The sequence below is a fragment of the Somniosus microcephalus genome, chromosome 1 (assembly GCF_052327205.1).
Source record: "Somniosus microcephalus isolate GS21.2 chromosome 1, FLI_Smic_1.0, whole genome shotgun sequence".
Classification (NCBI taxonomy): domain Eukaryota; kingdom Metazoa; phylum Chordata; class Chondrichthyes; order Squaliformes; family Somniosidae; genus Somniosus; species Somniosus microcephalus.
The window spans coordinates 330,565,664-330,585,381 of record NC_140987.1 but is presented as its reverse complement, the minus strand read 5'-3'; positions in this window follow the sequence as shown (position 1 = coordinate 330,585,381).

Here is a 19,718-nt window from a genome sequence, read left to right as displayed (position 1 = left end):
GTGATGATTCTTGTTCTGATGATTCTTGTTGTGATGATTCTTGTTGCGATGATTCTTGTGATGATTCTTGTTGTGAAGATTCTTGTTGTGATGATTCTTGTTGTGATGATTCTTGTTGTGATGATTCTTGTTGTGATGATTCTTGTTGCGATGATTCTTGTGGTGATGATTCTTGCTCTGATGTTTCTTGTGATGATTCTTGTTGTGATAATTCTTGTTGTGATGATTCTTGTTGTGATGATTCTTGTGATGATTCTTGTTGCGATGATTCTTGTTGCGATGATTCTTGTTGCGATGATTCTTGTTGCGATGATTCTTGTTGCGATGATTCTTGTTGCGATGATTCTTGTTGCGAAGATTCTTATTGCGATGATTCTTGTTGTGATGATTCTTGTTGTGATGATTCTTGTTGTGATGATTCTTTTTGTGATGATTCTTGTTGTGATGACTCTTGTTGTGATGATTCTTGTTGCGATGATTCTTGTTGTGATGATTGTTGTTGCGATGATTCTTGTTGTGATGATTCTTGTTGTGATGATTCTTGTTGCGATGATTCTTGTTGTGATGATTCTTGTGAGGATTCTTGTTGTGATGATTGTTGTTGTGATGATTCTTGTTGTGATGATTCTTGTTCTGATAATTCTTGTTGTGATGATTGTTGTTGTGATGATTCTTTTTGTGATGATTCTTGTTGTGCTGATTCTTGTTGTGATGATTCTTGTTGTGATGATTCTTGTTGTGATGATTCTTTTTCTGATGATTCTTGTTGTGATGATTCTTGTTGTGATGATTCTTGCGATGATTCTTGTTGTGATGATTCTTGTTGTGATGATTCTTGTTGTGATGATTCTTGTTGTGATGATTCTTGTTGTGATGATTCTTGTTGCGATGATTCTTGTTGTGATGATTCTTGTTGTGATGATTGTTGTTGTGATGATTCTTGTTGTGATGATTCTTGTTGCGATTATTCTTGTTGCGATGATTGTTGTTGTGATGATTCTTGTTGTGATGATTCTTGTTGTGATGATTCTTGTTGCGATGATTCTTGTTGTGTTGATTCTTGTTGTGAAGATTCTTGTTGTGATGATTCTTGTTGTGATGATTCTTGTGATGATTCTTGTTGCGATGATTCTTGTGATGATTTTTGTTGTGATGATTCTTGTTGTGATGATTCTTGTTGTGATGATTCTTGTTCTGATGATTCTTGTGATGATTCTTGTTGTGATGATTCTTGTTCTGAAGATTCTTGTTCTGATGATTTTTGTTGTGATGATTCTTGTTGTGATGATTCTTGTTCTGATGATTCTTGTGATGATTCTTGTTGCGATGATTCTTGTTGTGATGATTCTTGTTCTGATGATTCTTGTGATGATTCTTGTTGTGATGATTCTTGTTCTGATGATTCTTGTTGTGATGATTCTTGTTGTGAGGATTCTTGTTGTCATGATTCTTGTGATGATTCTTGTTGTGATGATTCTTGTTCTGATGATTCTTGTTCTGATGATTCTTGTGATGATTTTTGTTGTGATGATTCTTGTTGTGATGATTCTTGTAGTGATGATTCTTGTTGTGATGATTCTTGTGATGATTCTTGTTGTGAAGATTCTTGTTCTGATGATTCTTGTTGTGATGATTCTTGTTGTGAATATTCTTGTTCTGATGGTTATTGTTGTGATGATTCTTGTTGTGATGATACTTGTTGCGATGATTCTTGTTGTGTTGATTCTTGTTGTGAAGATTCTTGTTGTGATGATTCTTTTTCTGATGATTCTTGTGCTGATTCTTGTTGCGATGATTCTTGTTGTGATGATTCTTGTTGTGATGATTCTTGTTCTGATGATTCTTGTGATGATTCTTGTTGCGATGATTCTTGTTGTGATGATTCTTGTTCTGATTATTCTTGTTGTGATGATTCTTGTTGTGATGATTCTTGTTCTGATGATTCTTGTTCTGATGATTCTTGTGATGATTCTTGTTGCAATGATTCTTGCTGTGATGATTCTTGTTCTGATGATTCTTGTTCTGATGATTCTTGTTGTGATGATTCTTGTTGTGATGATTCTTGTTCTGATGATTCTTGTTGTGATGATTCTTGTTGCGATGATTCTTGTGATGATTCTTGTTGTGAAGATTCTTGTTGTGATGATTCTTGTTGTGATGATTCTTGTTGTGATGATTCTTGTTGTGATGATTCTTGTTGTGATGATTCTTGTTGCGATGATTCTTGTGGTGATGATTCTTGCTCTGATGTTTCTTGTGATGATTCTTGTTGTGATAATTCTTGTTGTGATGATTCTTGTTGTGATGATTCTTGTTGCGATGATTCTTGTTGCGATGATTCTTGTTGCGATGATTCTTGTTGCGATGATTCTTGTTGCGATGATTCTTGTTGCGATGATACTTGTTGCGATGATTCTTGTTGCGATGATTCTTGTTGCGATGATTCTTGTTGCGATGATTCTTGTTGTGATGATTCTTGTTGTGATGATTCTTGTTGTGATGATTCTTGTTGTGATGATTCTTGTTGCGATGATTCTTGTTGTGATGATTCTTGTTGTGATGATTCTTGTTCTAATGATTCTTGTGATGATTCTTGTTGCAATGATTCTTGCTGTGATGATTCTTGTTCTGATGATTCTTGTTCTGATGATTCTTGTTGTGATGATTCTTGTTGTGATGATTCTTGTTCTGATGATTCTTGTTGCGATGATTCTTGTTGCGATGATTCTTGTTGCGATGATTCTTGTTGCGATGATTCTTGTTGCGATGATTCTTGTTGCGATGATTCTTGTTGCGATGATTCTTGTTGCGATGATTCTTGTTGCGATGATTCTTGTTGCGATGATTCTTGTTGTGATGATTCTTGTTGTGATGATTCTTGTTGTGATGATTCTTGTTGCGATGATTCTTGTTGTGATGATTCTTTTTGTGATGATTGTTGTTGTGATGATTCTTGTTGTGATGATTCTTGTTGCGATGATTCTTGTTGCGATGATTGTTGTTTTGATGATTCTTGTTGTGATGATTCTTGTTGTGATGATTCTTGTTGCGATGATTCTTGTTGTGTTGATTCTTGTTGTGAAGATTCTTGTTGTGATGATTCTTGTTGTGATGATTCTTGTGATGATTCTTGTTGCGATGATTCTTGTTGTGATGATTCTTGTTGTGATGATTCTTGTTGTGATGATTCTTGTTGTGATGATTCTTTTCTGATGATTCTTGTGATGATTCTTGTTGTGATGATTCTTGTTCTGAAGATTCTTGTTCTGATGATTTTTGTTGTGATGATTCTTGTTGTGATGATTCTTGTTCTGATGATTCTTGTGATGATTCTTGTTGCGATGATTCTTGTTGTGATGATTCTTGTTCTGATGATTCTTGTGATGATTCTTGTGATGATTCTTGTTGTGATGATTCTTGTTCTGATGATTCTTGTTGTGATGATTCTTGTTGTGAGGATTCTTGTTGTCATGATTCTTGTGATGATTCTTGTTGTGATGATTCTTGTTGTGATGATTCTTGTTGTGATGATTCTTGTTCTTTTGATTCTTGTTATGATGATTCATGTTGTGATGATTCTTGTTCTCATGATTCTTGTTGTGATGATTCTTGTTGTGATGATTCTTGTGATGATTCTTGTTGTGATGATTCTTGTGATGATTCTTGTTGTGATGATTCTTGTTGTGATGATTCTTGTTGTGATGATTCTTGTTGTGATGATTTTTGTTCTGATGATTCTTGTTCTGATGATTCTTGTGATGATTTTTGTTGTGATGATTCTTGTTGTGATGATTCTTGTTGTGATGATTCTTGTTGTGATGATTCTTGTGATGATTCTTGTTGTGAAGATTCTTGTTCTGATGATTCTTGTTGTGATGATTCTTGTTGTGATGATTCTTGTTCTGATGGTTATTGTTGTGATGATTCTTGTTGTGATGATACTCGTTGCGATGATTCTTGTTGTGTTGATTCTTGTTGTGAAGATTCCTGTTGTGATGATTCTTGTTCTGATGATTCTTGTGCTGATTCTTGTTGCGATGATTCTTGTTGTGATGATTCTTGTTGTGATGATTCTTGTTCTGATGATTCTTGTGATGATTCTTGTTGCGATGATTCTTGTTGTGATGATTCATGTTCTGATTATTCTTGTTGTGATGATTCTTGTTGTGATGATTCTTGTTCTGATGATTCTTGTGATGATTCTTGTTGCAATGATTCTTGTGATGATTCTTGTTGTGATGATTCTTGTTCTGATGATTCTTGTTGTGATGATTCTTGTTGCGATGATTCTTGTGGTGATGATTCTTGCTCTGATGTTTCTTGTGATGATTCTTGTTGTGATAATTCTTGTTGTGATGATTCTTGTTGTGATGATTCTTGTTGCGATGATTCTTGTTGCGATGATTCTTGTTGCGATGATTCTTGTTGCGATGATTCTTGTTGCGATGATTCTTGTTGCGATGATTCTTGTTGCGATGATTCTTGTTGCGATGATTCTTGTTGCGATGATTCTTGTTGTGATGATTCTTGTTGTGATGATTCTTGTTGTGATGATTCTTGTTGTGATGATTCTTGTTGCGATGATTCTTGTTGTGATGATTCTTGTTGTGATGATTTTTGTTCTAATGATTCTTGTGATGATTCTTGTTGCAATGATTCTTGCTGTGATGATTCTTGTTCTGATGATTCTTGTTCTGATGATTCTTGTTGTGATGATTCTTGTTGTGATGATTCTTGTTCTGATGATTCTTGTTGCGATGATTCTTGTTGCGATGATTCTTGTTGCGATGATTCTTGTTGCGATGATTCTTGTTGCGATGATTCTTGTTGCGATGATTCTTGTTGCGATGATTCTTGTTGCGATGATTCTTGTTGCGATGATTCTTGTTGCGATGATTCTTGTTGTGATGATTCTTGTTGTGATGATTCTTGTTGCGATGATTCTTGTTGTGATGATTCTTTTTGTGATGATTGTTGTTGTGATGATTCTTGTTGTGATGATTCTTGTTGCGATGATTCTTGTTGCGATGATTGTTGTTTTGATGATTCTTGTTGTGATGATTCTTGTTGTGATGATTCTTGTTGCGATGATTCTTGTTGTGTTGATTCTTGTTGTGAAGATTCTTGTTGTGATGATTCTTGTTGTGATGATTCTTGTGATGATTCTTGTTGCGATGATTCTTGTTGTGATGATTCTTGTTGTGATGATTCTTGTTGTGATGATTCTTGTTGTGATGATTCTTTTCTGATGATTCTTGTGATGATTCTTGTTGTGATGATTCTTGTTCTGAAGATTCTTGTTCTGATGATTTTTGTTGTGATGATTCTTGTTGTGATGATTCTTGTTCTGATGATTCTTGTGATGATTCTTGTTGCGATGATTCTTGTTGTGATGATTCTTGTTCTGATGATTCTTGTGATGATTCTTGTGATGATTCTTGTTGTGATGATTCTTGTTCTGATGATTCTTGTTGTGATGATTCTTGTTGTGAGGATTCTTGTTGTCATGATTCTTGTGATGATTCTTGTTGTGATGATTCTTGTTGTGATGATTCTTGTTCTTTTGATTCTTGTTATGATGATTCATGTTGTGATGATTCTTGTTCTCATGATTCTTGTTGTGATGATTCTTGTTGTGATGATTCTTGTGATGATTCTTGTTGTGATGATTCTTGTGATGATTCTTGTTGTGATGATTCTTGTTGTGATGATTCTTGTTGTGATGATTCTTGTTGTGATGATTTTTGTTCTGATGATTCTTGTTCTGATGATTCTTGTGATGATTTTTGTTGTGATGATTCTTGTTGTGATGATTCTTGTTGTGATGATTCTTGTTGTGATGATTCTTGTGATGATTCTTGTTGTGAAGATTCTTGTTCTGATGATTCTTGTTGTGATGATTCTTGTTGTGATGGTTCTTGTTCTGATGGTTATTGTTGTGATGATTCTTGTTGTGATGATACTCGTTGCGATGATTCTTGTTGTGTTGATTCTTGTTGTGAAGATTCCTGTTGTGATGATTCTTGTTCTGATGATTCTTGTGCTGATTCTTGTTGCGATGATTCTTGTTGTGATGATTCTTGTTGTGATGATTCTTGTTCTGATGATTCTTGTGATGATTCTTGTTGCGATGATTCTTGTTGTGATGATTCATGTTCTGATTATTCTTGTTGTGATGATTCTTGTTGTGATGATTCTTGTTGTGATGATTCTTGTTCTGATGATTCTTGTGATGATTCTTGTTGCAATGATTCTTGTGATGATTCTTGTTGTGATGATTCTTGTTCTGATGATTCTTGTTGTGATGGTTCTTGTTGTGATGATTCTTGTTCTGATGATTCTTGTTTTGATGATTCTTGTTGCGATGATTCTTGTGATGATTCTTGTTGTGAAGATTCTTCTTGTGATGATTCTTGTTGTGATGATTCTTGTTGTGATGATTCTTGTGATGATTCTTGTTGTGATGATTCTTGTTGCGATGATTCTTGTGGTGATGATTCTTGCTCTGATGATTCTTGTGATGATTCTTGTTGTGATAATTCTTGTTGTGATTATTCTTGTTGTGATGATTCTTGTTGAGATGATTCTTGTTGCGATGATTCTTGTTGCGATGATTCTTGTTGCGATGATTCTTGTTGCGATGATTCTTGTTGCGATGATTCTTGTTGCGATGATTCTTGTTGTGATGATTCTTGTTGCGATGATTCTTGTGGTGATGATTCTTGCTCTGATGTTTCTTGTGATGATTCTTGTTGTGATAATTCTTGTTGTGATGATTCTTGTTGTGATGATTCTTGTTGTGATGATTCTTGTTGTGATGATTCTTGTTGTGATGATTCTTGTTGTGATGATTCTTGTTGCGATGATTCTTGTTGTGATGATTCTTGTTGTGAGGATTCTTGTTGTGATGATTGTTGTTGTGATGATTCTTGTTGTGATGATTCTTATTCTGATAATTCTTGTTGTGATGATTGTTGTTGTGATGATTCTTTTTGTGATGATTCTTGTTGTGATGATTCTTGTTGTGATGATTCTTGTTGTGATGATTCTTGTTGTGCTGATTCTTTTTCTGATGATTCTTGTTGTGATGATTCTTGTTGTGATGATTCTTGTGATGATTCTTGTTGTGATGATTCTTGTGATTATTATTGTTATGATGATTCTTGTTGTGAGGATTCTTGTTGTGATGATACTTGTTCTGATGATTCTTGTTGTGATGATTCTTGTTGTGAGGATTCTTGTTGTCATGATTCTTGTGATGATTCTTGTGATGATTCTTGTTGTGATGATTCTTGTTGTGATGATTCTTGTTCTGTTGATTCTTGTTATGATGATTCATGTTGTGATGATTCTTGTTCTCATGATTCTTGTTGTGATGATTCTTGTTGTGATGATTCTTGTGATGATTCTTGTTGTGATGATTCTTGTGATGATTCTTGTTGTGATGATTCTTGTTGTGATGATTCTTGTTGTGATGATTCTTGTTGTGATGATTCTTGTTGTGATGATTCTTGTTGTGATGATTCTTGTTGTGAAGATTCTTGTTGCGATGATTCTTGTTGCGAAGATTCTTATTGCGATGATTCTTGTTGCGATGATTCTTGTTGTGATGATTCTTGTTGTGATGATTCTTGTTGTGATGATTCTTGTTGTGATGATTCTTGTTGTGATGATTCTTGTTGCGATGATTCTTGTTGTGATGATTCTTGTTGTGATGATTCTTGTTGTGATGATTCTTGTTGTGATGATTCTTGTTGCGATGATTCTTGTTGTGATGATTCTTGTTGTGAGGATTCTTGTTGTGATGATTTTTGTTGTGATGATTCTTGTTGTGATGATTCTTGTTCTGATAATTCTTGTTGTGATGATTGTTGTTGTGATGATTCTTTTTGTGATGATTCTTGTTGTGATGATTCTTTTTGTGATGATTCTTGTTGTGATGATTCTTTTTCTGATGATTCTTGTTGTGATGATTCTTGTGATGATTCTTGTGATGATTCTTGTTGTGATGATTCTTGTGATGATTATTGTTATGATGATTCTTGTTGTGATGATTCTTGTTGTGATGATTCTTGTTCTGAAGATTCTTGTTCTGATGATTTTTGTTGTGATGATTCTTGTTGTGATGATTCTTGTTCTGATGATTCTTGTGATGATTCTTGTTGCGATGATTCTTGTTGTGATGATTCTTGTTCTGATGATTCTTGTGATGATTCTTGTGATGATTCTTGTTGTGATGATTCTTGTTCTGATGATTCTTGTTGTGATGATTCTTGTTGTGAGGATTCTTGTTGTCATGATTCTTGTGATGATTCTTGTTGTGATGATTCTTGTTGTGATGATTCTTGTTGTGATGATTCTTGTTCTTTTGATTCTTGTTATGATGATTCATGTTGTGATGATTCTTGTTCTCATGATTCTTGTTGTGATGATTCTTGTTGTGATGATTCTTGTGATGATTCTTGTTGTGATGATTCTTGTGATGATTCTTGTTGTGATGATTCTTGTTGTGTTGATTCTTGTTCTTTTGATTCTTGTTATGATGATTCATGTTGTGATGATTCTTGTTCTCATGATTCTTGTTGTGATGATTCTTGTTGTGATGATTCTTGTGATGATTCTTGTTGTGATGATTCTTGTGATGATTCTTGTTGTGATGATTCTTGTTGTGTTGATTCTTGTTGTGATGATTCTTGTTGTGATGATTTTTGTTCTGATGATTCTTGTTCTGATGATTCTTGTGATGATTTTTGTTGTGATGATTCTTGTTGTGATGATTCTTGTTGTGATGATTCTTGTGATGATTCTTGTGATGATTCTTGTTGTGAAGATTCTTGTTCTGATGATTCTTGTTGTGATGATTCTTGTTGTGATGGTTCTTGTTCTGATGGTTATTGTTGTGATGATTCTTGTTGTGATGATACTCGTTGCGATGATTCTTGTTGTGTTGATTCTTGTTGTGAAGATTCCTGTTGTGATGATTCTTGTTCTGATGATTCTTGTGCTGATTCTTGTTGCGATGATTCTTGTTGTGATGATTCTTGTTGTGATGATTCTTGTTCTGATGATTCTTGTGATGATTCTTGTTGCGATGATTCTTGTTGTGATGATTCATGTTCTGATTATTCTTGTTGTGATGATTCTTGTTGTGATGATTCTTGTTGTGATGATTCTTGTTCTGATGATTCTTGTGATGATTCTTGTTGCAATGATTCTTGTGATGATTCTTGTTGTGATGATTCTTGTTCTGATGATTCTTGTTGTGATGGTTCTTGTTGTGATGATTCTTGTTCTGATGATTCTTGTTTTGATGATTCTTGTTGCGATGATTCTTGTGATGATTCTTGTTGTGAAGATTCTTCTTGTGATGATTCTTGTTGTGATGATTCTTGTTGTGATGATTCTTGTTGTGATGATTCTTGTTGTGATGATTCTTGTTGCGATGATTCTTGTGGTGATGATTCTTGCTCTGATGATTCTTGTGATGATTCTTGTTGTGATAATTCTTGTTGTGATGATTCTTGTTGTGATGATTCTTGTTGAGATGATTCTTGTTGCGATGATTCTTGTTGCGATGATTCTTGTTGCGATGATTCTTGTTGCGATGATTCTTGTTGCGATGATTCTTGTTGCGATGATTCTTGTTGTGATGATTCTTGTTGCGATGATTCTTGTGGTGATGATTCTTGCTCTGATGTTTCTTGTGATGATTCTTGTTGTGATAATTCTTGTTGTGATGATTCTTGTTGTGATGATTCTTGTTGTGATGATTCTTGTTGTGATGATTCTTGTTGTGATGATTCTTGTTGTGATGATTCTTGTTGCGATGATTCTTGTTGTGATGATTCTTGTTGTGAGGATTCTTGTTGTGATGATTGTTGTTGTGATGATTCTTGTTGTGATGATTCTTATTCTGATAATTCTTGTTGTGATGATTGTTGTTGTGATGATTCTTTTTGTGATGATTCTTGTTGTGATGATTCTTGTTGTGATGATTCTTGTTGTGATGATTCTTGTTGTGCTGATTCTTTTTCTGATGATTCTTGTTGTGATGATTCTTGTTGTGATGATTCTTGTGATGATTCTTGTTGTGATGATTCTTGTGATTATTATTGTTATGATGATTCTTGTTGTGAGGATTCTTGTTGTGATGATACTTGTTCTGATGATTCTTGTTGTGATGATTCTTGTTGTGAGGATTCTTGTTGTCATGATTCTTGTGATGATTCTTGTGATGATTCTTGTTGTGATGATTCTTGTTGTGATGATTCTTGTTCTGTTGATTCTTGTTATGATGATTCATGTTGTGATGATTCTTGTTCTCATGATTCTTGTTGTGATGATTCTTGTTGTGATGATTCTTGTGATGATTCTTGTTGTGATGATTCTTGTGATGATTCTTGTTGTGATGATTCTTGTTGTGATGATTCTTGTTGTGATGATTCTTGTTCTGATGATTCTTGTTCTGATGATTCTTGTTCTGATGATTCTTGTGATGATTTTTGTTGTGATGATTCTTGTTGTGATGATTCTTGTTGTGATGATTCTTGTTGTGATGATTCTTGTGATGATTCTTGTTGTGAAGATTCTTGTTGCGATGATTCTTGTTGCGAAGATTCTTATTGCGATGATTCTTGTTGCGATGATTCTTGTTGTGATGATTCTTGTTGTGATGATTCTTGTTGTGATGATTCTTGTTGTGATGATTCTTGTTGTGATGATTCTTGTTGCGATGATTCTTGTTGTGATGATTCTTGTTGTGATGATTCTTGTTGTGATGATTCTTGTTGTGATGATTCTTGTTGCGATGATTCTTGTTGTGATGATTCTTGTTGTGAGGATTCTTGTTGTGATGATTTTTGTTGTGATGATTCTTGTTGTGATGATTCTTGTTCTGATAATTCTTGTGATGATTGTTGTTGTGATGATTCTTTTTGTGATGATTCTTGTTGTGATGATTCTTTTTCTGATGATTCTTGTTGTGATGATTCTTGTGATGATTCTTGTGATGATTCTTGTTGTGATGATTCTTGTGATGATTATTGTTATGATGATTCTTGTTGTGATGATTCTTGTTGTGATGATTCTAGTTCTGATGATTCTTGTTCTGATGATTCTTGTTCTGATGATTCTTGTGATGATTCTTGTTGTGATGATTCTTGTTGTGATGATTCTTGTGATGATTCTCGTTGTGATGATTCTTGTTGTGATGATTCTTGTTGTGAAGATTCTTGTTGTGATGATTCTTGCGATGATTCTTGTTGTGATGATTCTTGTTGTGATGATTCTTGTTGTGATGATTCTTGTTGCGATGATTCTTGTTGTGCTGATTCTTGTTGTGATGATTCTTGTTCTGATGATTCTTGTTGTGATGATTCTTGTTGTGATGATTCTTGTTCTGATGATTCTTGTTGTGATGATTCTTGTTGTGATGATTCTTGTTGTGATGATTCTTGTTGTGATGATTCTTGTTGTGATGATTCTTGTTGTGATGATTCTTGTGATGATTCTTGTTCTGATGATTGTTGTTGTGATGATTCTTGTTGTGATGATTCTTGTTGTGATGATTCTTGTTGTGATGATTCTTGTGATGATTCTTGTTGTGATGATTCTTGTTGTGATGATTTTTGTTCTGATGATTCTTGTGATGATTCTTGTTGTGATGATTCTTGTTGCGATGATTCTTGTTGTGGTGATATTGTTGTGGTGATTCTTGTTCTGATGATTCTTGTGATGATTCTTGTTGTGATGATTCTTGTTGTGATGATTCTTGTTGTGATGATTCTTGTTTTGATGATTCTTGTTTTGATGATTCTTGTTGTGATGCTTCTTGTTCTGATGATTCTTGTTGCAATGATTCTTGTTGTGCTGATTCTTGAGGTGATGATTCTTGCTCTGATGTTTCTTGTGATGATTCTTGTTGTGATGATTCTTGTTGTGATGATTCTTGTTCTGATGATTCTTGTTGCGATGATTCTTGTTGCGATGATTCTTGTTGCGATGATTCTTGTTGCGATGATTCTTGTTGCGATGATTCTTGTTGCGATGATTCTTGTTGCGATGATTCTTGTTGCGATGATTCTTGTTGCGATGATTCTTGTTGCGATGATTCTTTTTGCGATGATTCTTGTTGCGATGATTCTTGTTGTGATGATTCTTGTTGTGATGATTCTTGTGATGATTGTTGTTGCGATGCTTCTTGTTGTGATGATTCTTGTTGTGATGATTGTTGTTGTGATGATTCTTGTTGTGATGATTCTTGTTGCGATGATTCTTGTTGCGATGATTGTTGTTGTGATGATTCTTGTTGTGATGATTCTTGTTGCGATGATTCTTGTTGTGATGATTCTTGTTGTGAGGATTCTTGTTGTGATGATTGTTGCTGTGAAGATTCTTGTTGTGAAGATTCTTGTTCTGATAATTCTTGTTGTGATGATTGTTGTTGTGATGATTCTTTTTGTGATGATTCTTGTTGTGATGATTCTTGTTGTGATTATTCTTGTTGTGATGATTCTTGTTGTGATGATTCTTTTTCTGATGATTCTTGTTGTGATGATTCTTGTTGTGATGATTCTTGTTGTGATGATTCTTGTTGTGATGATTCTTGTGATGATTCTTGTTATGATGATTCTTGTTGTGATGATTCTTGTAATGATTCTAGTTCTGATGATTCTTGTTCTGATGATTCTTGTTCTGATGATTCTTGTGATGATTCTTGTTGTGATGATTCTTGTTGTGATGATTCTTGTTGTGATGATTCTTGTTGTGATGATTCTTGTTGCGATGATTCTTGTGATGATTCTTGTTGTGAAGATTCTTGTTGTGATGACTCTTGTTGTGATGATTCTTGTTGTGTTGATTCTTGTTGAAATGATTCTTGTTGTGATGATTCTTGTGATGATTCTTGTTGCGATGATTCTTGTTGTGTTGATTCTTGTTGTGAAGATTCTTGTTGTGAGGATTCTTGTTCTGATGATTCTTGTGATGATTCTTGTTGCGATGATTCTTGTTGTGATGATTCTTGTTGTGATGATTCTTGTTGTGATGATTCTTGTTGTGATGATTCTTGTTCTGATGATTCTTGTGATGATTCTTGTTGCGATGATTCTTGTTGTGATGATTCTTGTTCTGATGATTTTTGTTGTGATGATTCTTGTGATGATTCTTGTTCTGATGATTCTTGTGATGATTCTTGTTGCGATGATTCTTGTTGTGATGATTCTTTTTGTGATGATTCTTGTTGTGATGTTTCTTGTGATTATTCTTGTGATGATTCTTGTTCTGATGATTCTTGTTGTGATAATTCTTGTTGTGAGGATTCTTGTTGTCATGATTCTTGTGATGATTCATGTTGTGATGATTCTTGTTGTGATGATTCTTGTTGTGATGATTCTTGTTCTGTTGATTCTTGTTATGATGATTCTTGTTGTGATGGTTCTTGTTCTCATGATTCTTGTTGTGAAGATTCTTGTGATGATTCTTGTGATGATTCTTGTTGTGATGATTCTTGTGATGATTCTTGTTGTGATGATTCTTGTTGTGATAATTCTTGTTGTGATGATTCTTGTTGTGATGATTCTTGTTGTGATGATTCTTGTTGTGATGAATCTTGTTGTGATGCTTCTTGTTCTGATGGTTCTTGTTGCGATGATTCTTGTGCTGATTCTTGTGGTGATGATTCTTGCTCTGATGTTTCTTGTGATGATTCTTGTTGTGATGATTCTTGTTGTGATGATTCTTCTTGTGATGATTCTTGTTGTGATGATTCTTGTTGTGATGATTCTTGTTGTGATGATTCTTGTTGTGATGATTCTTGTTGTGATGATTCTTGTTGTGATGATTCTTGTTGTGATGATTCTTGTTCTGATGATTCTTGTGATGATTCTTGTTGTGATGATTCTTGTGATGATTATTGTTATGATGATTCTTGTTGTGAGGATTCTTGTTGTGATGATTCTTGTTCTGATGATTCTTGTTGTGATGATTCTTGTTGTGAGGCTTCTTGTTGTCATGATTCTTGTGATGATTCTTGTTGTGATGATTCTTGTTGTGATGATTCTTGTTGTGATGATTCTTGTTCTGTTGATTCTTGTTATGATGATTCATGTTGTGATGATTCTTGTTCTCATGATTCTTGTTGTGATGATTCTTGTTGTGATGATTCTTGTGATGATTCTTGTGATGATTCTTGTGATGATTCTTGTTGTGATGATTCTTGTTGTGATGATTCTTGTTGTGAAGATTCTTGTTGTGATGATTCTTGTTCTGATGATTATTGTTCTGATGATTCTTGTTCTGATGATTCTTGTGATGATTTTTGTTGTGATGATTCTTGTTGTGATGATTCTTGTTGTGATGATTCTTGTTGTGATGATTCTTGTGATGATTCTTGTTGTGAAGATTCTTGTTCTGATGATTCTTGTTGTGATGATTGTTGTTGTGATGATTCTTGTTCTGATGGTTATTATTGTGATGATTCTTGTTGTGATGATACTCGTTGCGATGATTCTTGTTGTGTTGATTCTTGTTGTGAAGATTCTTGTTGTGATGATTCTTGTTCTGATGATTCTTGTGCTGATTCTTGTTGCGATGATTCTTGTTGTGATGATTCTTGTTGTGATGATTCTTGTTCTGATGATTCTTGTGATGATTCTTGTTGCGATGATTCTTGTTGTGATGATTCATGTTCTGATTATTCTTGTTGTGATGATTCTTGTGATGATTCTTGTTGTGATGATTCTTGTTCTGATGATTCTTGTGATGATTCTTGTTGCAATGATTCTTGTTGTGATGATTCTTGTTGTGATGATTCTTGTTCTGATGATTCTTGTTGTGATGGTTCTTGTTGTGATGATTCTTGTTCTGAAGATTCTTGTTGTGATGATTCTTGTTGCGATGATTCTTGTGATGATTCCTGTTGTGAAGATTCTTGTTGTGATGATTCTTGTTGTGATGATTCTTGTTGTGATGATTCTTGTTGTGATGATTCTTGTTGTGATGATTCTTGTTGCGATGATACTTGTGGTGATGATTCTTGCTCTGATTTTTCTTGTGACGATTCTTGTTGTGATAATTCTTGTTGTGATGATTCTTGATGTGATGATTCTGGTTGTGATGATTCTTGTTGCGATGATTCTTGTTGCGATGATTCTTGTTGCGATGATTCTTGTTGCGATGATTCTTGTTGCGATGATTCTTGTTGCGATGATTCTTGTTGTGAAGATTCTTATTGCGATGATTCTTGTTGCGATGATTCTTGTTGTGATGATTCTTGTTGTGATGATTCTTGTGATGATTCTTGTTGTGATGATTCTTGTTGTGATGATTCTTGTTGCGATGATTCTTGTTGTGATGATTCTTGTTGTGATGATTCTTGTTGTGATGATTCTTGTTGTGATGATTCTTGTTGTGAGGATTCTTGTTGTGATGATTGTTGTTGTGATGATTCTTGTTGTGATGATTCTTGTTCTGATAATTCTTGTTGTGATGATTGTTGTTGTGATGATTCTTTTTGTGATGATTCTTGTGATGATTCTTGTTGTGATGATTCTTGTTGTGATGATTCTTTTTCTGATGATTCTTGTTGTGATGATTCTTGTTGTGATGATTCTTGTGATGATTCTTGTTGTGATGATTCTTGTGATGATTATTGTTATGATGATTCTTGTTGTGATGATTCTTGTTGTGATGATTCTAGTTCTGATGATTCTTGTTCTGATGATTCTTGTTCTGATGATTCTTGTGATGATTCTTGTTGTGATGATTCTTGTTGTGATGATTCTTGTGATGATTCTTGTTGTGATGATTCTTGTTGTGATGATTCTTGTTGTGAAGATTCTTGTTGTGATGATTCTTGCGATGATTCTTGTTGTGATGATTCTTGTTGTGATGATTCTTGTTGTGATGATTCTTGTTGCGATGATTCTTGTTGTGCTGATTCTTGTTGTGATGATTCTTGTTGTGATGATTCTTGTTGTGATGATTCTTGTTGTGATGATTCTTGTTCTGATGATTCTTGTTGTGATGATTCTTGTTGTGATGATTCTTGTTGTGATGATTCTTGTGATGATTCTTGTTGCGATGATTCTTGTTGTGATGATTCATGTTCTGATTATTCTTGTTGTGATGATTCTTGTGATGATTCTTGTTGTGATGATTCTTGTTCTGATGATTCTTGTGATGATTCTTGTTGCAATGATTCTTGTTGTGATGATTCTTGTTGTGATGGTTCTTGTTCTGATGATTCTTGTTGTGATGGTTCTTGTTGTGATGATTCTTGTTCTGAAGATTCTTGTTGTGATGATTCTTGTTGCGATGATTCTTGTGATGATTCTTGTTGTGAAGATTCTTGTTGTGATGATTCTTGTTGTGATGATTCTTGTTGTGATGATTCTTGTTGTGATGATTCTTGTTGTGATGATTCTTGTTGCGATGATTCTTGTGGTGATGATTCTTGCTCTGATTTTTCTTGTGACGATTCTTGTTGTGATAATTCTTGTTGTGATGATTCTTGATGTGATGATTCTTGTTGTGATGATTCTTGTTGCGATGATTCTTGTTGCGATGATTCTTGTTGCGATGATTCTTGTTGCGATGATTCTTGTTGCGATGATTCTTGTTGTGAAGATTCTTATTGCGATGATTCTTGTTGCGATGATTCTTGTTGTGATGATTCTTGTTGTGATGATTCTTGTGATGATTCTTGTTGTGATGATTCTTGTTGTGATGATTCTTGTTGCGATGATTCTTGTTGTGATGATTCTTGTTGTGATGATTCTTGTTGTGATGATTCTTGTTGTGATGATTCTTGTTGTGAGGATTCTTGTTGTGATGATTGTTGTTGTGATGATTCTTGTTGTGATGATTCTTGTTCTGATAATTCTTGTTGTGATGATTGTTGTTGTGATGATTCTTTTTGTGATGATTCTTGTGATGATTCTTGTTGTGATGATTCTTGTTGTGATGATTCTTTTTCTGATGATTCTTGTTGTGATGATTCTTGTTGTGATGATTCTTGTGATGATTCTTGTTGTGATGATTCTTGTGATGATTATTGTTATGATGATTCTTGTTGTGATGATTCTTGTTGTGATGATTCTAGTTCTGATGATTCTTGTTCTGATGATTCTTGTTCTGATGATTCTTGTGATGATTCTTGTTGTGATGATTCTTGTTGTGATGATTCTTGTGATGATTCTTGTTGTGATGATTCTTGTTGTGATGATTCTTGTTGTGAAGATTCTTGTTGTGATGATTCTTGCGATGATTCTTGTTGTGATGATTCTTGTTGTGATGATTCTTGTTGTGATGATTCTTGTTGCGATGATTCTTGTTGTGCTGATTCTTGTTGTGATGATTCTTGTTGTGATGATTCTTGTTGTGATGATTCTTGTTCTGATGATTCTTGTTGTGATGATTCTTGTTGTGATGATTCTTGTTGTGATGATTCTTGTGATGATTCTTGTTCTGATGATTCTTGTGATGATTCTTGTTCTGATGATTGTTGTTGTGATGATTCTTGTTGTGATGATTCTTGTTGTGATGATTCTTGTTGTGATGATTCTTGTGATGATTCTTGTTGTGATGATTCTTGTTGTGATGATTTTTGTTCTGATGATTCTTGTGATGATTCTTGTTGTGATGATTCTTGTTGCGATGATTCTTGTTGTGATGATATTGTTGTGGTGATTCTTGTTCTGATGATTCTTGCGATGATTCTTGTTGTGATGATTCTTGTTGTGATGATTCTTGTTGTGATGATTCTTGTTTTGATGATTCTTGTTTTGATGATTCTTGTTGTGATGCTTCTTGTTCTGATGATTCTTGTTGCAATGATTCTTGTTGTGCTGATTCTTGAGGTGATGATTCTTGCTCTGATGTTTCTTGTGATGATTCTTGTTGTGATGATTCTTGTTGTGATGATTCTTGTTCTGATGATTCTTGTTGCGATGATTCTTGTTGCGATGATTCTTGTTGCGATGATTCTTGTTGCGATGATTCTTGTTGTGATGATTCTTGTTGCGATGATTCTTGTTGCGATGATTCTTGTTGCGATGATTCTTGTTGCGATGATTCTTGTTGCGATGATTCTTGTTGCGATGATTCTTGTTGTGATGATTCTTGTGATGATTGTTGTTGCGATGCTTCTTGTTGTGATGATTCTTGTTGTGATGATTGTTGTTGTGATGTTTCTTGTTGTGATGATTCTTGTTGCGATGATTCTTGTTGTGATGATTGTTGTTGTGATGATTCTTGTGATGATTCTTGTTGCGATGATTCTTGTTGTGATGATTCTTGTTGTGAGGATTCTTGTTGTGATGATTGTTGCTGTGAAGATTCTTGTTGTGAAGATTCTTGTTCTGATAATTCTTGTTGTGATGATTGTTGTTGTGATGAATCTTTTTGTGATGATTCTTGTTGTGATGATTCTTGTTGTGATGATTCTTGTTGTGATGATTCTTGTTGTGATGATTCTTTTTCTGATGATTCTTGTTGTGATGATTCTTGTTGTGATGATTCTTGTTGTGATGATTCTTGTTGTGATGATTCTTGTGATGATTCTTGTTATGATGATTCTTGTTGTGATGATTCTTGTAATGATTCTAGTTCTGATGATTCTTGTTCTGATGATTCTTGTTCTGATGATTCTTGTGAAGATTCTTGTTGTGATGATTCTTGTTGTGATGATTTTTGTTGTGATGATTCTTGTTGTGATGATTCTTGTTGCGATGATTCTTGTGATGATTCTTGTTGTGAAGATTCTTGTTGTGGTGACTCTTGTTGTGATGATTCTTGTTGTGATGATTCTTGTTGAGATGATTCTTGTTGTGATGATTCTTGTGATGATTCTTGTTGCGATGATTCTTGTTGTGTTGATTCTTGTTGTGAAGATTCTTGTTGTGAGGATTCTTGTTCTGATGATTCTTGTGATGATTCTTGTTGCGATGATTCTTGTGATGATTCTTGTTGTGATGATTCTTGTTGTGATGATTCTTGTTCTGATGATTCTTGTTCTGATGATTCTTGTGATGATTCTTGTTGCGATGATTCTTGTTGTGATGATTCTTGTTCTGATGATTTTTGTTGTGATGATTCTTGTGATGATTCTTGTTCTGATGATTCTTGTGATGATTCTTGTTGCGATGATTCTTGTGATGATTCTTTTTGTGATGATTCTTGTTGTGATGATTCTTGTGATGATTCTTGTGATGATTCTTGTTCTGATGATTCTTGTTGTGATAATTCTTGTTGTGAGGATTCTTGTTGTCATGATTCTTGTGATGATTCATGTGATGATTCTTGTTGTGATGATTCTTGTTGTGATGATTCTTGTTCTGTTGATTCTTGTTATGATGATTCTTGTTGTGATGCTTCTTGTTCTCATGATTCTTGTTGTGAAGATTCTTGTGATGATTCTTGTGATGATTCTTGTTGTGATGATTCTTGTGATGATTCTTGTTGTGATGATTCTTGTTGTGATGATTCTTGTTGTGATGATTCTTGTTGTGATGATTCTTGTTGTGATGATTCTTGTTGTGATGAATCTTGTTGTGATGCTTCTTGTTCTGATGATTCTTGTTGCAATGATTCTTGTGCTGATTCTTGTGGTGATGATTCTTGCTCTGATGTTTCTTGTGATGATTCTTGTTGTGAAGATTCTTGTTGTGATGATTCTTCTTGTGATGGTTCTTGTTGTGATGATTCTTGTTGTGATGATT